Here is a 21,810-nt window from a genome sequence, read left to right as displayed (position 1 = left end):
AAGGAAGTGGCGGAAGGAAGTGGCGGAAGGAAGTGGCGGAAGGAAGGAAGTGGCGGAAGGAAGTGGCGGAAGGAAGTGGCGGAAGGAAGTGGCGGAAGGAAGGAAGGAAGTGGCGGAAGGAAGTGGCGGAAGGAAGTGGCGGAAGGAAGTGGCGGAAGGAAGGAAGGAAGTGGCGGAAGGAAGGAAGTGGCGGAAGGAAGTGGCGGAAGGAAGTGGCGGAAGGAAGTGGCGGAAGGAAGTGGCGGAAGGAAGGAAGGAAGGAAGGAAGGAAGGAAGGAAGGAAGGAAGGAAGGAAGGAAGGAAGGAAGGAAGGAAGGAAGGAAGGAAGGAAGGAAGGAAGGAAGGAAGGAAGGAAGGAAGGAAGGAAGGAAGGAAGGAAGGAAGGAAGGAAGGAAGGAAGGAAGGAAGGAAGGAAGGAAGGAAGGAAGGAAGGAAGGAAGGAAGGAAGGAAGGAAGGAAGGAAGTGGCGGAAGGAAGTGGCGGAAGGAAGGAAGGAAGTGGCGGAAGGAAGGAAGGAAGTGGCGGAAGGAAGTGGCGGAAGGAAGTGGCGGAAGTGGCGGAAGGAAGTGGCGGAAGGAAGGAAGTGGCGGAAGGAAGGAAGTGGCGGAAGGAAGGAAGTGGCGGAAGGAAGTGGCGGAAGGAAGTGGCGGAAGGAAGTGGCGGAAGGAAGTGGCGGAAGGAAGTGGCGGAAGGAAGTGGCGGAAGGAAGGAAGGAAGGAAGGAAGGAAGGAAGGAAGGAAGGAAGGAAGGAAGGAAGGAAGGAAGGAAGGAAGGAAGGAAGGAAGGAAGGAAGGAAGGAAGGAAGGAAGGAAGGAAGGAAGGAAGGAAGGAAGGAAGGAAGGAAGGAAGGAAGGAAGGAAGGAAGGAAGGAAGGAAGGAAGGAAGGAAGGAAGGAAGGAAGTGGCGGAAGGAAGTGGCGGAAGGAAGGAAGTGGCGGAAGGAAGGAAGTGGCGGAAGGAAGGAAGGAAGTGGCGGAAGGAAGGAAGTGGCGGAAGGAAGTGGCGGAAGGAAGGAAGTGGCGGAAGGAAGGAAGGAAGTGGCGGAAGGAAGGAAGGAAGTGGCGGAAGGAAGGAAGGAAGTGGCGGAAGGAAGGAAGTGGCGGAAGGAAGGAAGTGGCGGAAGGAAGGAAGTGGCGGAAGGAAGGAAGTGGCGGAAGGAAGGAAGGAAGTGGCGGAAGGAAGGAAGGAAGTGGCGGAAGGAAGGAAGGAAGTGGCGGAAGGAAGGAAGGAAGGAAGTGGCGGAAGGAAGGAAGGAAGGAAGTGGCGGAAGGAAGGAAGGAAGGAAGTGGCGGAAGGAAGGAAGGAAGGAAGTGGCGGAAGGAAGGAAGGAAGGAAGGAAGTGGCGGAAGGAAGGAAGGAAGGAAGGAAGTGGCGGAAGGAAGGAAGGAAGGAAGGAAGTGGCGGAAGGAAGGAAGTGGCGGAAGGAAGGAAGGAAGTGGCGGAAGGAAGGAAGGAAGGAAGTGGCGGAAGGAAGGAAGGAAGGAAGTGGCGGAAGGAAGTGGCGGAAGGAAGTGGCCGAAGGAAGTGGCGGAAGGAAGGAAGTGGCGGAAGGAAGTGGCGGAAGGAAGGAAGGAAGGAAGTGGCGGAAGGAAGGAAGGAAGGAAGTGGCGGAAGGAAGGAAGGAAGGAAGTGGCGGAAGGAAGGAAGGAAGGAAGGAAGTGGCGGAAGGAAGGAAGGAAGGAAGGAAGGAAGGAAGGAAGGAAGGAAGGAAGTGGCGGAAGGAAGGAAGGAAGGAAGGAAGGAAGGAAGGAAGGAAGGAAGGAAGGAAGGAAGGAAGGAAGGAAGGAAGGAAGGAAGGAAGGAAGGAAGGAAGGAAGGAAGGAAGGAAGGAAGGAAGGAAGGAAGGAAGGAAGGAAGGAAGGAAGGAAGGAAGGAAGGAAGGAAGGAAGGAAGGAAGGAAGGAAGGAAGGAAGGAAGGAAGGAAGGAAGGAAGGAAGGAAGGAAGGAAGGAAGGAAGGAAGGAAGGAAGGAAGGAAGGAAGGAAGGAAGGAAGGAAGGAAGGAAGGAAGGAAGGAAGGAAGGAAGGAAGGAAGGAAGGAAGGAAGGAAGGAAGGAAGGAAGGAAGGAAGGAAGGAAAAAAACCCCATGGAAAACAAGAAAATCTATTTCTAACTTGCAATCTATGATTTACACTAGTATCACCTCCTCCATGTAATGACTATTTCTGACTGCCCTTTGTCAGCCTCCTGTTTTGGCATCTGTTCATAGAACTGTTTGGCCCAGTTCTCAAATCCATGCCAGTTGCCTACAACCACCTGATGGAGCTGCAGTTCAGCTGATTCTCTCTTGGAGATGCACCACTGGCCTGGGTTTGACATTAGATTTACCCATATTTCAGTCCTGTATGGGAAAAGGGACCTGAAGTGACTGTACTCCTGTAATTTTTTAAGATCTTTTAAATTCTGCCATATATATAACATCTTGTTCTGCTAAATAGAAAGGGCAGTTCTCAAATTTAACAGAAAACTGCAGTATTTACCTGCAGAAAAAACCCAAAAACTTACACACATGTCATATTTCTCCCACATAATCTTTTCTAGTTGGGTATAAAAATTTTCATATGATACCATATCCTTGCTCAACTTCTAGCTAGGCTGCTCAGAAAAATCCGATCACTGTTCTAGAAATGTCTGGTAAATTACTATAATTTCAACATGAATTTTTCATAGGAGTGATCTTAAACAGCTCTGAAAAGGTATGCAATGGATCAAATCATCACACATATCAGTAAAGATTATAACATGTATCTATCTTTAAGTTGCTAACTAGTTGAAGAATCAGACTAGACATTTTGACTGCTAACTACAGTTCAACATTCATTAGTAAAATGCAATGCAAAGATTTTTTTTTTTTTTTTTAAAAACACTGTATCTTCCACATAGGTATCTCTGTAGCTGAGAAGAAATTATCTCAGTTTTTTTGCAATGAACACTTTGTTCCAGCAGCTGAGTTCCTGTAAGTTGTCTCTCAAATGAAATACTGCAAGCACATGGCCTGGTTGTGGTATCAGTGTATCATTTTTAAAAGTCCAAATTACTTTCAGCCAGAAAAATGCATGAAGTTGCTCTTTATTGCTACAATATTTCTTTATAAAACACTCTATCCTTTGATTTGCAGGCTCTTAGGAAAAGGAGTAATAGATTGGTAGAACTAAATAAATGATTGATTTCACTGTAATGCCTTGTACTAAAAGCCAGAATTGCCTTGAGAAAGTAGCAATTAAAAAAAAATCTATATTAAACTCATGGAAATCAGTTGAAGATGCAATGACACAACATGGTGACATTTCTTTAAATGCACATTGCTTTTATTCACTGACAAGTCCAAATTCCTCACTCTCACTTCAATCTTTTCTTTTATGAGTTCATGCTTTAGCCATTCTAAAACAAAAACTTTACACATTTTACGAGGAATTCAAGTTTGCAAAAACAAAATGCAAAGGTACTTTTTGACTGTTTTTTTTTTTTTAAACATCTGCACCATCAGTCTTAAATGCTATCAACAGCTAGTCATCTATCAAAAGAAAATTGCCCTTTCTTCAGCAAATCAGAGTTCACTTCACTGGTGTATTTGTCCTCAATAAATCCAAAATAACATTCACCACCTCTGTTCCCCTTAGGTGGCTCTCAAAAAGAATTGCTCCCTTCAAGCACTTTGGTTTTATATGATCATTTATACTGACTTTCAATCAGCCCTCCCTGAATCTGGAAAGATCTGTCCACCCTCTGTCCACACGTGCTAGAGCAGCTGAAATGGCTGTCATTATCAGCAAATTTGCAGAGCAAAATCTTACTTCCAACTCATCATTTATATCAAACAGCTTCCTACTTTCCCATGTCTAGTGAATATATATCACAGAGGTTTAGTCAACACCTCCTACTAGACCTTCTCTAAATCTTTGTGTCTCCCATAACAAAATAATTCTCAGGCTCTGTCATCTGTGACGGATGTTTTTCAGATTTCAGTCAAGAAGTTTCTTGTTTTATAAGGATCACAAAACTTTGCTTGAAGTATGTGATGATAAGCCAACAAACTGAATTTTAATCAATCCATCTGCTTTATTTTTGAGCTGGCTTTTTTTTTTTTTTCCCTTTAAAACTGCCCAAGAAAATCAGCATCTATATTTTCAACACCTAAAACTACAGGGGTTACAAATACTAACATAAGTACAATTAACTTTCACTCAGTTCTCCCTTCATTTTGTGGTGATTAGGTGCAACAGTTTGAGATAATCTTAATAGGTGTTTGTAAGTTATTTCTATCAGTCTATTAATCTATACAAAAGCTTTATTGCTTGAAAAATAAAATCTATGCCTTAATAGACAATATACGTCTATTTAATGGTTGCAAAATACACCAGAGATTATTTATCTGTGGGGTTTTTCCAGTTACTTAGAGTCCTTGCTTAATCACAATACTTTTTTCAGTTACCATGTAAAACTTTTTCTCCAAAGGACTCCAAAAAATAAACTTCATAGAAAACAACAAAATTAAATCTTTCTGTGGAGCACTAACACGATGGTTCAATTACGTGCCTTAGAATCAACGTGCACAAGATCTTAGGAACGCTTAAACCATGGATTACTGGTATAATGGACTACACCAGCTTGTGTCAATTCCTACTTATGCTACTTTAATCAGGATTACCAGCACAGGAAAAGCATCAGACCTTCAAAATGCCTATTATGCTGTATTCTGTAAATGAAACATTTTCATAAGTGCTAATAACGGTACTGTTTAAGCATTACATTTTATGCATCAATGCCCCCCTCCAAACTGAGTATAAATGATCCATTTGAACACTACTGTCATAAACATGCACACTAAATAATTTAAACATACAATATGGCGTTTTGTTTTTACTTACAGCAGTCACAAATATAAGAGCTACCTGAAAATTACTCAAGAGCAGCTTTCTCCAGCTTGCAGAGAAGAATTTAGGTATCTTTTGCTACATTAAAAGGACTTCACTTCCTGGTTTAAACCTCATAATTAAGTTTTAAAAAAGGGATTTATTGAAATGGAATTGACTATGACAATGGAAGATGGAAATACTCTAACTAGTTTATTAACATCTAACTCAGTTGTGCACTGCCTCTGAACAAATGACAAGCATACCAGACACATCAATCCACACTTAAATACTGTGTTTTCCACTATGTCTGGCTATGCTAACACAAGATGAGACAGGTGACTGTGTTGTATATAAAATAATATTAAGGTACATATTTGTGTGACTTTTAAGTAAATTACAGTAAAATTCTGAAAAATGCTCCACTGGTGATCTCAATAAAAGTAGTAACAAAAATTCACTTGAGAGGGAGGTTATGGCAGCCAAAATTTAGCAAGATGCTCTGCATACTAAATTATTCAAAGACTTAATTTTACCTCTGGAAACTAAATCAAAACTAGTGATCCAGTCATGAATCTAAAGCCTCTCAAGAGAAGTAAAATGAAAACATTAGAATTTGACAATGCTGCATTCCAATTTTTTTCATGTCTTGCACTTAAAGTGAATCCAACTTCATCTCTTCTTACACAGTTCTCTTAGCTGTTTTTCTAATGACTCCACAAAACCATCGACATTGAAAATCTCATTTGAGTACTGAGTATTATTATACTCCTAAAAGGAGAGAAAAAGCAGTCAGCTTCCAACAGAATAAACACCCGAACAACCTAGATATATTAGTATTCGATATTCACAGGAGATCTTAATATTCAGAAGAAATACCACAACAAGCAAGAAAGTGTAAAATTAACAACAAAGACATCAAAGGCTATCTTAGTATTTTTACTGACAGCTTTTGAAGTCGAGAAATGACATTTCAAGCACTGGAACAGGCTGCCCAGGGAGGTGGAGTAGATAATATCCTTGTGAGTGTTCAAGAAATCAGAGGATGTGGCAGTCAGTGCTATGGCTTAGTTGACAAGGTGGTGTTCTGTCAAAGGCTGGGCTCAATGACCTTGGAGGTCTTTCTGAACCGCAATGATTCTATGAAATACCAACTTCTTAACGTGCTCCTACGGATCTCATAGTTGACCAAAATATTTTATTCACCCACTCTTGGCACCAGACGGAACTTTTAAAAAGTGGATTTGGCCCATTGCCAGGTCTGGCTCTGTGTGAGATACCTGCCATAGCAGCTCCATGTGCTTCTCCTAGTCTTTTTTATTATTAACCTCTCTTACACTAGTAAAACAGAGCATGCAATGCAGAAATCACAGGTTTCTGCATTAAAAACAAACAAAACCCCCAGATACAGAATCTAAGTATTCACAAAGGGGAAAACTGGAACAGAAGTTGTGAAAACTACTGATTTGTGCAATATTTATCTGACATTTTGTAGAATGAGAACTAAAATGGACTTTTTTTTTTTTTTACTTTGGCCTAAATATGACCCAATCCATAACAACCACAGATTTCTCAGGTTTAGAGAGGGTTTTTTTTTTGTTATTTATTTGTTTGCTTACGTGAGCTTAACACAAATTCTGTATGAAGGAAAACTGAACAACTACTCCAATTCAATCACATTTTCATAGCCTCAGTAAAAAGATAATCATCAAAAAAGTTGCCAACCTGAGTTTGGTACATCTATTGTTTTAATCCAGTGCTTTGAGCATTTGAACCACGTATCTTCAGCGCACCTTCAGGAAAGTCCATTATTTATCAATGGCTTGGATATGAAGCTTGAAATAGTGGACAGCAAAGGCAACCACATCTTGTATAAAAATAACAGGATTTCTTTGCCTCTATTCAGCACCTGTTAGACTACTGAGTCCAGTTTGGGGAGTGTTACCAGTAGGAAACATTGATAAATCACAGCTAAGGGGAGGCACACCAACATGATTGTGGCTGAAGCATTGCCCTGTGAGGGGAGGTCAGGGGACCAGGGCTGGTTCAGCCTGGAGAGGGGGTCAGCTCCAGGAACACCAAACTGCCTCAGTGCCTGTGAGCGATTGCCAGGGAGCTGAACTCTTCACAGCAGGGCATGACAGGAGAGTGAAGGGCAGGTAAGACTGGGACCAGCTTGAAGGAAACCTTCTCCTGGAAGGACTGAGTGATGAGTGGGGGCTCAAGCTGCCTGCTGCTGTGCAGGCTCCCTCCCTCCTTCCCTCCCTAGTCAGCTCCTTGCAGCAAGGACCTGATAGCCAGCCCCTTCCAAGCTCCCTGCCCACAGGTTACCCCACAACCCTGCAGCCAGAGGCAGCTGTGGTTCTGCAGGTGACAGACAGAGGCCTTTGGGCACAGCCAGAGGATGCAGCAAGGACAGGCAGCACCCAGAGCAGCTTCACAGGTTTTAAAAACCATGCAAGAGCCCAGAAAGTGGATTTCATGACAAGTCTAGGAAGTGGCTAATGTGTGATGTACGGATCAACGCTGGCATAATGGTCAAAAACTGTAGTTTGTGCTTTCAGTGTTGCTAAAATGTACAAAAAAGATTTAATGTTTGTAACGGTACCATTCCGTAGTGCATTGCACATGCCACGCTTGATCATATTTTACCTGATACTCTGCTCTCAGATACAATTTTATAAGTATGTTGAACAGAAGAGAAAAATCCTGCTTTTTAGAGAACCTCTGCTTTTCACAGTACCACACAGTCCTCCATTTATGACGTGGATCACAGAAACTGATACACCTAGTTGTTTTTGGATTCAGCAGCTAGTCATATATGGGAAGACCAAATAAATAAATCAATTAAATAAATAAAGCACCAAAAATAAAATACCTGCCTAGTAACTTCTTCTCAATGACCCACAGAGGCAGACCAGAAATACAGATAAATAATTCTATTCATAATAATTTCACTTTGTATAACAGAAGAAAAAGGACCCATTCATTTTCATAAGCATTCACAATCTGTATGTTTCACCCAAATCCTGATCAGCATTTTCTTTATGTGTAATCTCCACTTTCATATGTAGCAAATTTCACCACACACTAGACACTCTAATGGCTCTATATCTTAGCTGATCCTCTTAGTCTCTCCATCTTTTCCACTTTGAAAAGCAACCTAAAATTGGACACTGTGTTCCAAATCAGTTATTTCTAACCACTTTCACATTTTAGAGTTTCAAACTCCCTCTTAACACATTTAAGAATCCTACTTGCACTGTCAACTCCTGTTGTTAGATGTTAGTTAATGCTTAGATCAAGCTGTGATGTTTTCATTGAAAGTAGCAGAAACCCTCTAAGTATTGCAATTATTTAATGAGTATCAGAGGACAATGTATGCATGTAAGTGGATGTCAAGGCAGAAAAAAACCCACTCTTCCTTAATATCTTAAATTTATTAGGTCCATTTAATAATAGTTCAGTTCTGGTGATATAAATACTGGATTTTCATTGTTGTTGCCAGACCATATTTTTCATTAATAGTATAGACCAAATAGACAACTGCAAGAACCGGGACATGACAGCCTGGGATTGACTGTAAGAAAACATTTCCCCAGGAGGACACGGAGGTGTTGGCACAGGGACTGTGCCAGAGACTGTGGATCCTCAGGTTGAAGCCTCAGGCAGACTGGTCTAACCCTCTGGCTGACTGCACTGCAAGCAGGTCCCTCCACCAGACACTCCCCAACCTCCCAACCCTCTTCCCCAGTGAAGAAGACCTGTGTTTGTGACTTCTTATTCCAGTGCTGGGCAAAAGGAAGAAGCTGCCCTTAAACCTTCTCATGCCTTGAGCAATAGCAAGAAAAACCAGCGCCAAGTACTCACTTTCCTTACAGACAATGGCTTTCCTCCAGGTACCATAATGCCAGGTACCAGACCTTTTTGGTTTTACTTACTGGTTTTACCTATTAAAAAAAAAAATCACTGTGACATCGAAGGACCATTCCAGTTTAAAAAACAGCATGCCACCTCTAAAATTATGATCCAATTGTTTTAAATTAAAAGAAATGGAAATAACAGATGCTTTTTATGATTACATGAAGAGTTTTTCTAGGTTGAAGGTTTTTTCTATAGTACACAAGTTAGGCTTATAATTACCTGGAGTTTCCACTACTTCAGAAATTTGTGTACAGCACTCCCTTTTGCAATACAACATTGTGCTAATGACTCTGTGCTATGCTGACTCTCTGCTATTGGTCTCCTCAAATCAGCATTACTTACAAGCACTTGAGATTGCATCTAGTGTGTCACAATATACTTTAAAAAAAATAAATCTTACAGTGCTATTGATTTGCTCTTGAGACAATTTATAGAAAAGTCTTTGTAGAGGTGTGGAAAAAGAAAACAACGCATACAAATCTAAAGGGGATTCTACAAAAAAGACTGATCTATTTTCATCAAGTACTGCACCAAAAATATCTTCAGAAGGGCTGTTGGCTAGATGAAAGTCATCAAGTATTAAAAAGAACAAAATACAGCAGTTAGAAAGGAAACATACAAGTCATTTGAATTATGATTACCCCTGGCATGATGTTAATTAATTACCATAGAAATACCAGTGTAACATTTTGGGGTTTTATGTAAACATCATCTTCCAAAGTGGATGCCTTTCTTCCTGTATTTGCAGCAAACCTTCCATTTTTAATACAATTTTTTATACTACTTGAACTCAGGTTTTTCTAAAGGTCACAATTCTCTGTTTTCAAATATAAATAGAGTTTATATTATACTCTGAGGAGCTGAAAAAGTAAGGGATTTAGCAATGGTGTACACTTAATTCATGAAACATTTGAGTTTCAAATACATTTTTTTTGTATCCAGGTAAAGCGCAGACAACTGACAGTGACATCCTCCCTTTCACTTAAAACTAGCATTTTGAAAATTCTGTCCTTCTAGCTAGCTGTTGGCTTGGCTGGATGGTTGGTTTTGTTTGTTCGTTTTTTTAAGGAGCAAAGCAAGTGACAGAGCAAATACTTCATTCTCTCTTCTGAGATATTTGAATGAACCTGTAGGAGAGAAATTCCATGACTAATTCAGCTCTTGAGAAGACGAAGGTTAATACTCATGCAATGTGTTCTCACACTAGTGAGAATTAGCACCTTTTGGTTTCTATTTTAATTACTTTCATATTACTTTGAACCTCACATTCTGGTATCTAGCCCATAAGATGCACAAACACAGTCTCCTTTTCCTGGTGGGCTTTAGGGATTTTGCTAGGGCACAGTCAACTTAGTTTTATGCCTTATTATAAATACTAACGTATTATTTACATGAGTTCCTTTTGACCACTCAAGGAAACTTACAAGGTGTAGAAGTATAGCTATGACAGACAGGACTTCGTGCCTCACACATATGTCTACATATTTAGTCAAGTGATGTGATACAATGATTTGACCAGAATAAACATTATGGAGATGATTTTATACAAACCTAAAATGTGTTATTGGTTAACACAAGGCAAGCATCTATCTAACTGGGGTGATTTTCATATCACATCTCTGAGACAAGTCTTGCAGAGCTGTACTAATTCATTTATAAGGCAATACCATGTCTACATACATGGAGCAATTATACTAATACGGAATAATTACACTAACTATATATTACATACACATTATAGTCTCTTCACTGAGGATTCATGATTACTATTCATAGGTTTATGACAAGTTTTAAGTAATGAATGCAATCCACACTTTACTGCACTTAGATTAAATATGGAAAAGTGATTAATGGTAGCATTTAGGAACTGTACTACTGGAGAAAATAAGGAATGTCTGCTCTGAAATCTACAGCTGTAAGTCTATCTGCCATGCTGCCCTATGTCACTGGTGCACTTGTGTGCCACCACAGCTGTCCCAGATGCACACATATTTGCTAGTCGGCAGGAACCTCTTTTTCCACATATATACATATAGAATAGAAGCCACTGAACTAATAAAGTCTCTCCAAGATGTGATGGTACCTGATTTGCAGTTCAGTAAACTGGGAGGGGATATATTAATGTTCTCTAAATTGATATTTGCCTTGGCAAAGGTATCATTTAGAGGAGGGTTAAAGTTACATAGTACCTACATTAAGGATTGTTTTAGTAAATCACAATTGAACCATTGGGTAAAGCAGGTCATCTAAATCTTTACTGTATTTTTCAGGCAAGACTGACATGACCCACTTTCCATCCCTAAATCAATCTCATGCTCAAGCTGTGGCATGGGTAATCCATTCAGATATCTGCCTCAGCATATCAAAAAAGGTATAAAGGAAATAATCTTGAGGAAAACAAGCTCTGTTAGCTTAAATCTGTGTATGACAAGTGATGTGAGAGTTAAAGGAAAATTATAAACAAAGAAGTCATATACTGGAACGTGGAACAAGTTCTCCAGTAACTTCGTCACTTCCCTTTGTTTTTATCGTAAGATAAAATATTTATTTTCAAATAAATCTCTTTTTTATTAAGATAAAAAAATAATACAGAGACCCATCAGAGAACAGGACTATGAGGTCTAAAATATTTAATCTGAGCTTAAACCTAACCAAAAAACCGACAAAAAAAAAAAAATTAAATAATTTTCATATCAACGAAATGGCACTTAGCAAGGAGCAATTCTGTTTTGTCAGCTTTGCATATAAAATATGTAATATAATTTTAGATCTGCAACAGAGTGGGTCCTTACACTTCAAGAGGCATTCACATCTTTGAAAGCAAATTAAGTTACGCTTGTTTGCCAAGCTTCCCACTGTCTTGCCCTATAAAAAACAAATGGGACTGTATACTTCATCAAAAAGGCTTGATATTCTTCTTTTCACACAAGCAGTGTCTGCGTTTACAGATCTTTTCCAAAGAATACAATATGCTGAGACATATATTGTAAGAAATAATCATGAAATTAATTCCCAAGTACACCTGCTGAGGAAGAAGAGGAGTAAGTACTGGAATCTATCTGTAAGACTGGATCTCCATTATGAGTCTCAAACAAACCCTGAACATAATTGAAATTATTTTGCAAGTCAGAGGATAGGTAAGGTTGGAAGGGATCACAGTGGCTCATCTGTTCCAAGCTCCCTATTGAAGTAGGGCCTTCATCATGGCTTTAGACTCGAATTAACATATATGCTGACAGTTAACTAATTGGCAGAAGATTTTTTTCTCTACCAATATGTTAATTATCCAGTCCTGAAATTGTTACAATTTATGATTTAATAAGCTACCAGGTTGGACACCCCTACTGTCTTCCTTCCCAAATAATTAGGGCGTATCAAATTTCACCTCATTTATTTTATTTACAAGATATCAAATTGAAATTGTGGAGTATTTTTAATGGAATAGTTATTTATAATAAAATCTTAAAATAAGGAGCAAAGAATGATGAAGAAAACTTCTGTATTCTAAATATTTGTGAGATTTAGATAATATTGACCCATACTATAACAGTTTAGTTATTCACTGCACAGATGAAGCTCTGCAAACTTAAATGTTTAAGGCAAATAAGTATTTTTATTTTTCATGGCCAACAAAGAGAAAAGAAATGAGTTAAAGGTTTTTTTATCTGGGTTGCTAGTTTTATGCCACTTTAAGCCTAATTAAGGTAAAGCGGATTCTCTGAAATGAGAAGAGTAAGTTTATCTTGTTCATTTTTAAGAAAAAAAAGGTTCTTTTAAGGAAGATGAAAATTACAATGATATAAAGGCAACTCACTGTAAGTCATGTCATGTTTTCAAAACCTTAAAAAAAATACCCCAGAACAAAGCCATGTATTCAGTCACTAAAATACCATTTTTTCCTATGTATCTTTGGTCAAATAGTCCGGAACATCCCTAAGATACTTATTAACCTAAGAAAAAATAATTCTCAAAAATTACTCTGAATATTTCTATCATAGAAACAACCACTAATACTATAAAAACTAAAACCATATAAGATTAAAAGGGAGGAAGGAAAATCACACTTAGCAACTTTAAGAAACAGTGAACATCTGAAAGATTCATCCATTTTACTTAACATTACACTGAAGGTAGTCAGCATCCCTGACATAAGATCAATGGAAGGAATGAAGAAGAAAAAACTGTGTTCAGAAAATAAATCTTTTTTAGTTATGGCTGCTATCTTTTCCATCCCTAACCTTCTAAATCAAGCACTGAACATCTGCAGTACTCTGTGAAAAGATTAAATAGTAAATACACACACTGGCTGCACAGACAGAAGCCCTTCAGTTTCTAATTGCTAACCTGCCTCTAATCATACTTCTAAATGATAGATATATGTCTAAACAAATTTTCCCTCACCATCATCCTCACACATTCTCTTTAACATATGAATTAAGAAATCAGGAATTACAAAGATTCCAGATGAAGTCATTCCACTTTATAAATTACTAAAAGAACCTGAAAAAAACCCCCAACAAACCACACCACCAAAAACAGCACTCCATGAATGGTAACACAGCACACTATTCATTGCTGAGCAGAAAACTGGGGATTCCAGAAGCTTTGTGAAGAACAACAACTCTCTCCAAAGTGCTCTGGCTGGCCTGGGGAGCACATGGAAAGCTAAGCAGAACCTACTTTTCTGCATGTTTTGTAACGTCTAGAGTATTTTTGCCCAAACCACTTACCCTATGAGGATGCAAAACTTTAACACTTCCAGTTGCATTGAGAACTCTGGATGCAAATCAGGAGACCAAAGAGCTGCCTGGAAATACGTAGTGCAAGGTCTGCCTGCTCATTGACTTGCAAGTGAGAAATTCGTGCAGAAAGCCCCCTGTGCAACTCCCTGCAAATTGGGTGTGTCGTTGCACCCCTTCCAGATGAACAAACTGCACAGGGGCTGTTGAAGAGCCCTGCCAGGCCAGGCAGGTAAGAGACAGAGGACAGCCTGAGGAACAGCATCCTGACCCAACATCATCACCTCTCATAGTGGACAGCACCACAGACGGAACAACTGAATTCCTAGAAGAAACCTGATACTGTTTTTATGAACATCAGATTGTGTTCATCAGTTTGCCAGTTAAGCTCAGACAGCGCATGGGGGATGCAAAAGAAGTACACTGTACAGCTGCCTGCCTCAGCAAATCCCACCAGGAGGGCAGTAAAACAGCCAGGATTCATATTCAGTGCTCTGTGGAAGACAGCAATTTTGCCTTTGTGGATTACACCAAGTGTTCCAAACTGATTCCTTTTCCTCATCCTCTCAAATAGCACTCTTTCTTTATACCTCACTATTCATTCTGTATGCTGCAAGTTTGGAAATCTTGCTCTGGAGGGCTAAAGACATTTGCATAAGGATCTCTGTCTCAAGATAAATGTTTTTAATTATCACAATAATTTAAGACTTTTATTGAGTACTACAGAACTAGAGAATTTTTCAGACATCCATTTTTAATGTATTTAAGTGAAAATTAGCATAGGAAAAAATAATGACATTTTGCCAGGAAAAGGAAACACAACAATCACCAGTAGGTTCCCATAATCTTACTACAGAAACATGAAATGGATTGGACTAAATCACTCCAACAAATAGTACGATAAACAGAGGTGGAATTCACCAACCCCATAAAGAAAAGATGATAGAATCACAGCTACTCGGGGCTGCCAGTCACATTAAAAAAAAAAAGAAAAAAAAAAAGTTACAGTCAATAACTTGCTTAAGGACTTGCAAAAGATCTTACATTTTCCAAACTGCCCAACTGACATGCAGTGATGAAAAAAGGCAGTGATGAGCCTAAGATGGTTGTTTAAATAAATAAGCCGGGTTTCTATGAGTATTTATCTACATCTGACAATAAATTATATGCTTACAGATGGTTCCTAAACTAAGCATTCAAACACTACTTATTACAACATAAAAATTGTCAAACCACTCCAGAAAGCTGAAAAGTATTTCCTGAACAAACATTTCTTATCAATTTCAAGGAAAATGGGAGGAAGGATAATAGCAGAAACAAGATGCCACTCATACAATAAGACATATAAAGTCTAGACAAGGAAAGTGAGGCTTACCTCTGCCAAAACACTTGGATAATTAAAACCACTGAAGTTGTTTTCAAAGCTGTGTTCGTATTTCAGCCATGCTCTTCCATATCCCCTTTCTTTTTCTATCCCTGCCTCAAGCTAGATGAAACCCCTGGGGCAGGGTGGGGGGAAGCATTTCCCACACACATATCCTGCACAGAGACAAAATCTGAGAAAGAACAATCACACTTAAAAGTACCTGAAAAAAATAAATATTTCTAGCTGACACATTTTTATAGGTTCATTGTTTTTTCATAGGGTTCTTAGTGATATTTGTCTGCACGAGGCACTGGCTTGACTTGGTGGTGGTGCTTACTCCACAGAACCAAATGAAGATGGCTACAGCCATGCTGAGAAGTCACAGAGAGCTCACAAAGGAATATGTTCATAAGGGTGAAGAGTAACCACCTGAACATTCTCAGCTGCCAACTAGAGAACAGCAACACAGCCAAAAGAAAACATCTTCCAGCTGCAAAAAAACAAACAAAAAAACCAAAAAAAAACCCCCAAAAAACAACAAAAAACCTCTACTGCAATGCTGGAAATACAAATGCTGGGAGTCTCAATGAACAAATTAGCCCAAATTACATCAGAAAACATTTTTTTTCATCTTCCCAATGCAAATTAACTTATACCTTGTCATGGAGTTACTTTACCTTTAAGGGAGTTGGAGTTGCTGGGAAGTGCTTGGAGTCTTTTCTCCTGACCAATTATCGGTCATTGCTGGGAATTGACAGCAGTTTAGGCCATTGAAAAGTGGGATCAACTTGTGAACCCTACCTTAAAGTGTAAAACCAGAGCTCTCTTGGTTCTCTCTTTGTTTCCTGGCTGTGAAGGGTGGCGGAGCTCCAGGCCTCCCGTTCCCTGCCCAGGCCATGCGGCCGGGCGGGGATGGGGCCGGGCCTGCCCCGTCTCCCGGCCGGGAGATGGGGGGGCCTGGGGAAGGTTTTCCTCGGGCCCGGGCCGGGCCGATCTCTGGCTCGGCTGCAGGTTTTGCTGTAACTAATTCACTAGAAACGGCCCAGTGAAGAAAGAGAGAGGCCCTGGACTTGCAGCAGGTTGGAGCAGCGACTACACTCTCCAGAGCAGCTATGAAGAACCTTCCATCGCAGACGGCTCCAGCTCCTGTTCAGCAGAGATCACAGAACCATCTACAAAAGCCTGGGCAAGATGTTAACTCTTTCATTACCCAGATAAAACTTGCGGATTAATCTTTTTATCCAGAGAGAGAGAGAGAGATCAACATGAAAAGAGACTTTATAAACTACCAGTGACAGGAAAGAAAAGAAGCTTCAGGAAAGGTAGAGAATTAAGAAGACGCTTTAATTAAGCTGAAATATCTCCCTGTTAAAACTATGGAGATGGACAATGAAGTCCTGAAAAGAACTCCTTTAATTCATGATATAGGATCTAGAGAGGAATAGTGTTCAAAGTGTAAATTTGAGTAAAGAGTAATTATAGTATAGTGAGGTGCTGGGAGATTAAAAGCCTTGAGAGGCAATGAGAAAACTGTTGGGAGATTTGAAGCCTTGAGAGGCCATGAGAAAACTGTTTTCTGGTGAAGCTCACAGAAACAGATGAAGAAGACTTTTTTTGCCTTTGAATAACTTATCCTTAAAAATGCTATCTCTAGACTCATGGCCCATACACACTTCAGAGTGATGTGAAAATGGGAGGAGTGAGCTCTAATAACAGCAGCTCTGGACAGCTAACATTAGGGCAATAGAAAACTATAACAAAAATAGTTTACTTGTGAGAAACTCCATAAATTAACAGGAAGAAACTTCTGTTTCTCTATAAAGACTGGTGAAAAGACTAGCAAGAATTGGGACTGTTTTAACCATCAGAGTTCCAGAGTTTTTGTCTCTGTTGTCATGTGAACAAGGGAATAGTGGGTAGATAGGGGATGGAAAGGTTTTTTCTGGAAGTTTATTCTGGTGTTCTTATTATTGTGGTTTGTCAATAAACTTTCTTTTTTTCCCTTTTAAGTTGTATGCCTGATTTGCTCTTGTTCTAATCCATATCTCACAGCAAGAAGTAAGTAATTTTCTTAGTTATTGGTTTAAAACCACGACATACCTAAATTTGAGTTAGGTACTTTTTCCATGTCATTTACAGAACACCAACTAAACATTAGCCCAAATGCAATGTATTTTATTTTTAAGGTTTAATAAGATTTCTAGAGCTGACATACAGCGGTTGAACTACGTAAGTGAAAGGACACATTGGTACTATCAGTCTGGGATTTATCCCGAATAACTCTGAATTTATTGAAAGTTTCAAGGCAATTATTAACCAGTGATACACTAGAATGCCTTAGAAATTAGTAGGCAGCTGGCAAATTTCACAAACAAAAGAGAAAAAGAAGAACATCCATTGAAACAGGCAACCTTTAAATTTTTCCTAATGACTCATATACTTTTTGATAAATTAAGTCACTTTGAATTAATTCAGAAAGGATTACCAAACACTATTAAGCCAATTTATTTTCGTTCCCTTAACTAGAAAATAACATATAAATTCCAGCACAGAAAGGAAACTGAACTGAAAATAATTTTAACACAGGCTTTTTTGCTAAACTGTGTCTTAAGTTTCCTGCTGTTCTTCTTCTGTATTTGAATAGCAACTAAGAAATAAAATATTGTAGACTACAGTAAAATAAATAATTAGAAAATGCTGGTGAGTGATACAGAATAAAATTATTTTCTCTATTTAGTGTGATTCCAATAAGGTTCAAGCACATGAATCTTTGAAAAAACCCAAAACTGAGAAAATTCCATTTCAAATCTTCACATTTCTCAGAATCCAATGACAACAAAAGTTAATACAATAACATAATGATTGTGACTGGACCTTTGTAAGTTAGGTGGACCAACCCGCCCCCACCCCATTTGTCCTCTGTGCCCACTGGCTCTTTGAAGGAAAAGAAACATTATGCATTCAACTGCATGATGCACAAAATACAGCTAACATATAAATGTTGGTTACTAAATTCATGCTGCATCTCTTTAGGTCTCATTTCCAGCAATTTTCTGGTAGCCTTAGACTCCTGTCTTTACTCATACGCTCTCAGCCATCCTGAACTGAAAGTAGCTGGCTAAAATAATTTAGCGCTCATTTTGAAGTTATGCCAATACATAGCAGTTTCCATTAGTGGTCCCTTGCACCAGAATCCTGCCTTGTGTGTGACACAAATGGCAGAAAGCCAGCAAAAATTATATTGAATACCTGGGACCTGTGCACAGACTATGTTTTGAAACATAAAAACAGGTGTGATAGGTTGTGGCTGCACTAGATTTTCTCTCATTAAACACTCAGAGGCCTTGAAATAACTTCAAAAATGCTTCAAATTTGTTTTTGGTATAACTACCATTCAGACAAACTCACTCTTACTAAGTTAAATACAGAATTCAATTCACTACAGACAGCATTTAACAATGGTTTAATCACTATCTTCTTATCTTGCCATACAAGAGCTTAGCAGTACAACTTCAGTAAAATGATTTTGCTCCTCAGTGTATTCACGCTGTTAAATATGTAGAAATTCACTAAATACTTCACCATAAAGAATATTCTGAATTGTGCTCTACTTTTGACTTCCACAAAGTTCTTTAGCTGAAAAACGATGTCTGTAATAACAGAAACTTACAAAATTAATTACAAAAAAAGGAATAAAAATTTCATACTTAAAAACAATGAGACATTAGGCGACTGAAAATACATGTTTTCAACCTTCCAACTACTGATCATGATCACTAAAGATGCAATAACATTTAAAATCTACAACCTTCACAGTTATTTTGCTCATTATCAGCTTTTCTTTCCTCTATTTAATGCCTGACCCCTTCTCTCCCCCTCCAAAAAAAAGAATGAAAATAATATCCTTTATTTTCCTTTGTCTGATAACTAGAAAACAACCTCTAAATCCAAGATCTGATCTAAAAGCTTAGTACTTGACAAGTTTCTATTAGCTAGCCATTTCTTCTTTATGTGGAAAGAGAACAAGAGAAGAAAAGAGAAGCCATTTTTAAAAGCATTCATTTTTTCTTGCTCTACCCTTAGCACTTATTTTCTCAGCATTAGCTTCCAGGAACTCATTTTTGTTTTCTCAGCCTTTTTCTGATGACAAGTCATGTTGTGATAAGTCGTATCAGGCTGCATCAGTCATGCAGCAAATACACTGAAATGCTGAAAAACACTTTCCCCCTCAAAGCCATACTTACTGCAGTAAAGAATTTAAAAGGAGTTTCACAGGAAAAATCACACCTGCATGGTCTAGAAAAGAAAGGCACCACATTAATGGTGAATTTGAACTCTACATTAACTCTGGTTATTCACTGGAGCTAAGCATAATTCATTTCTGATGCTTGTCCAGGAACAAAATTTCAGTCTGTCTTTTCGGTCTTTTAATTTGGGTTTTTAAAGCCATTGGATAAAGAGGGGATGTCTCAAAATGGATCTGCATAAGGCAAAAGCAACAGATTTTGAGAATTTGAGCAACAGATCGGTACATACACACAAGTAAACCTAGAAAACATACAGTACATCACACACTTCAACATATCCCTTTCACTAGCTGAAAAAATGGGAAAAAAAAACCCAATGTACAATTAACATACAAGATATTTATAATACCTTGTAATAATAAGTTGGAGAACAAAGATCAAAAAACAGCAGCCGCCATACAGGCAAGACATCAATGGCATGTTTCAAGAATTTTATAAAATTAGGATCTGTAAAACAGTCTCCCTGAAACAGATATTACATACAACCTGAAACATAACTGTAAAATTCATGAATTTCACCTCCAGAAACCTTAAACGACGCAGAACTCACTGCCATGATATGTGATGATCACAGCTGGATGTTCTCTTGCCCCATCTGACAACTTCCTCCAAAGACCATTGCTTAATAATCCTGACAGAAGTCATTCAGTCTCTCCTCCTTCAGGGAAACTCTTCACAGCCTGTTGGAATTATTTATTGGCAAAGCAGGGGGGTGCTTCTGAGATCCATGACCAGAAGACCTGAGGTGTAGCATTACATCAGAAGAGAACTGGTGAGATTAGTGCAAAAATGTGCTACTTGCCCTAATACACAGGATATCTTTACCTTGGAATAAGGAGCTGAAATAAAACCCACCAAACCAACTATTAAAATTCAAAAAGCCTCCAAAATTCACACCAGCATCTTAAAAAAGAGGGAGTTTGAACAGTACATTTGAATACATGCACCTCCAGCTCTTCATAGCCCTTAGGTCTTTGCAGAAAAGACACTACTGCACTGATGATAGCTAGAGGCCTTGAAATCCTTGGCATTCACCCACCATGAAAGTGGTGCCAGGAATGACATGTGACACTGAGATTAAGGGTTGGAGATTTTAAGAAAACTAGACAAACAGAAATTATAAAACATGCTATTGCCTGTAAACTTGAGGAACCTGAGAGTGCAGAAACACAATAAAGGAGCTGGAGTGTTTGGGGATGACATTATTTATGACAGAAACTGAATTGGACCAGGCTTGAGAGAAGACTTCTGCAGTTTATAGTTTTGTGGTAGGGAAATAGTGGGGAAAAAAAAAAAGAGTCAGTGATGTCTTCTGCCCACTACAATTTCTGGCTTCACTAGAGAAGGCAATAATTAACTGGGAGCAAGTAAGCCATCAATAACATTTCTAGCAGCAGTTCTTGCGATGCTGCAATCACTTGCTCTGAGAGACAAGTTCTGCAGCCACTAAGAAATACAGGCTTCCATTTCTCAGGACACAGTGTCTACTCATGGAGGAAAGACAGCTGTACAAGTTTTTTGCATGATCTGTTACATCTGTGTACTCTGCTGGGCCCTCTTAATCACACACTCTGCTGAACAGTTTTCATAAACATTACAGGCCAAAAAATATCCTGTTATGATCTGACTGTAGAAAGCTTACAGGAACTCTAAAGTTTATTGTAACATCCCTTTCCCAGACCTTGAGAAAGATAAACTTGCCTCAGCCAGAACTATCCTCAACATTGCAGGTATGATGGCTAATCTAAAAAGTCTTTTTAAAAGTGTTTCCTTCCCTAATGTACCACATTTTCAAGCATTACCTGCTTTGTTTTCCCTTCCCTATCCTCCACTGCAAGCTCTCATTCAGCCATGCAGCAGGAACAGCAATAGAAGCATATCCGTGATTATCCCACAGTGTTAAATTTTCAAATGAAAATTTATGACCTTTCTCCAACGATATCCCACAGAGGTAGACTGGATATATCTGCAGAAAACCATTATCTTCCTTCTATCTCCTCATACAAAATATGCAAAAAGCCACAGCTGAACTAATCATATTGATTAATACTGTTTTTCTGTGCTTCTAGTTAATATACACCCAATGATTTTTGTCTTATTGTCACACTGCAAACAATTCACCAGATACTCTACAGTATCTGGTGAATAGGGTCCTGATAGATAGCCAGGTAATAGAAATCATTTTGCACCACAAAGTATTTGGGGAGCAACCTGTGGATTCCTTTCCCTCCATCACCCAACTGTGTGAGTGTATTCCCCACCCCAGCCTCAGACATTTCATTCTAAGCACCAAGGTAAATGCACACTCAAAACCTAAGAAGCTTGGTAGCAAGGTCTGGTTGTCCCTGAAGCAAAATTAGACAGCTGCCTGCAGACTCTTGGCTGCTCTTTTCAGTTTTGCCTTGTCCTCCTGAACCAAAATATTTCTCATCTCAGAACTGTAAAAGGCCCAGAGCATTTCATTTTCCCGTCCTCAGCCCATCCAGGACCCAGAATAAATCAATACTTCAGACCTGCTTCCCTGAATGACATACTGTAGCATGCACATGCCCACAAGATAAACACACTCAATGAATTAAAAAAATGGTGAACTTGTTCAACATAAAACACTTTGTGTACACTT

At 39.0% G+C, this 21,810-nt stretch overlaps 1 protein-coding gene across 9 annotated transcripts in view; it reads right to left on the bottom strand.

The window, feature by feature from the left end:
* PRR16 (proline rich 16) overlaps positions 1-21,810 on the bottom strand; it is a 146,184-nt gene that overhangs the window by 98,712 nt on the left and 25,662 nt on the right. Inside the window, exons 1-2 of one of the 9 annotated variants that reach the window (XR_015280950.1) lie at positions 15,558-16,056; positions 14,890-15,070 (exon numbers count right to left, since the gene is read on the bottom strand). The exons of 2 other annotated variants lie outside the window; for them this stretch is intronic. The gene's annotated coding sequence lies outside the window, so the exon portion shown is untranslated. Of the gene's footprint in view, positions 1-14,889; positions 15,203-15,557; positions 16,572-21,810 lie in introns of those variants that run through there. 6 more of the 9 variants (XR_015280951.1, XR_015280949.1, XM_086869043.1 and 3 more) reach the window with 6 other exon arrangements.

This window comes from Cyanistes caeruleus, chromosome Z (genome assembly GCF_971803275.1).
Source record: "Cyanistes caeruleus chromosome Z, bCyaCae1.hap1.1, whole genome shotgun sequence".
NCBI lineage: Eukaryota > Metazoa > Chordata > Aves > Passeriformes > Paridae > Cyanistes > Cyanistes caeruleus.
Note: the sequence above shows the minus strand (reverse complement) of the source record. Positions and strands in the feature narration are given on the sequence as shown.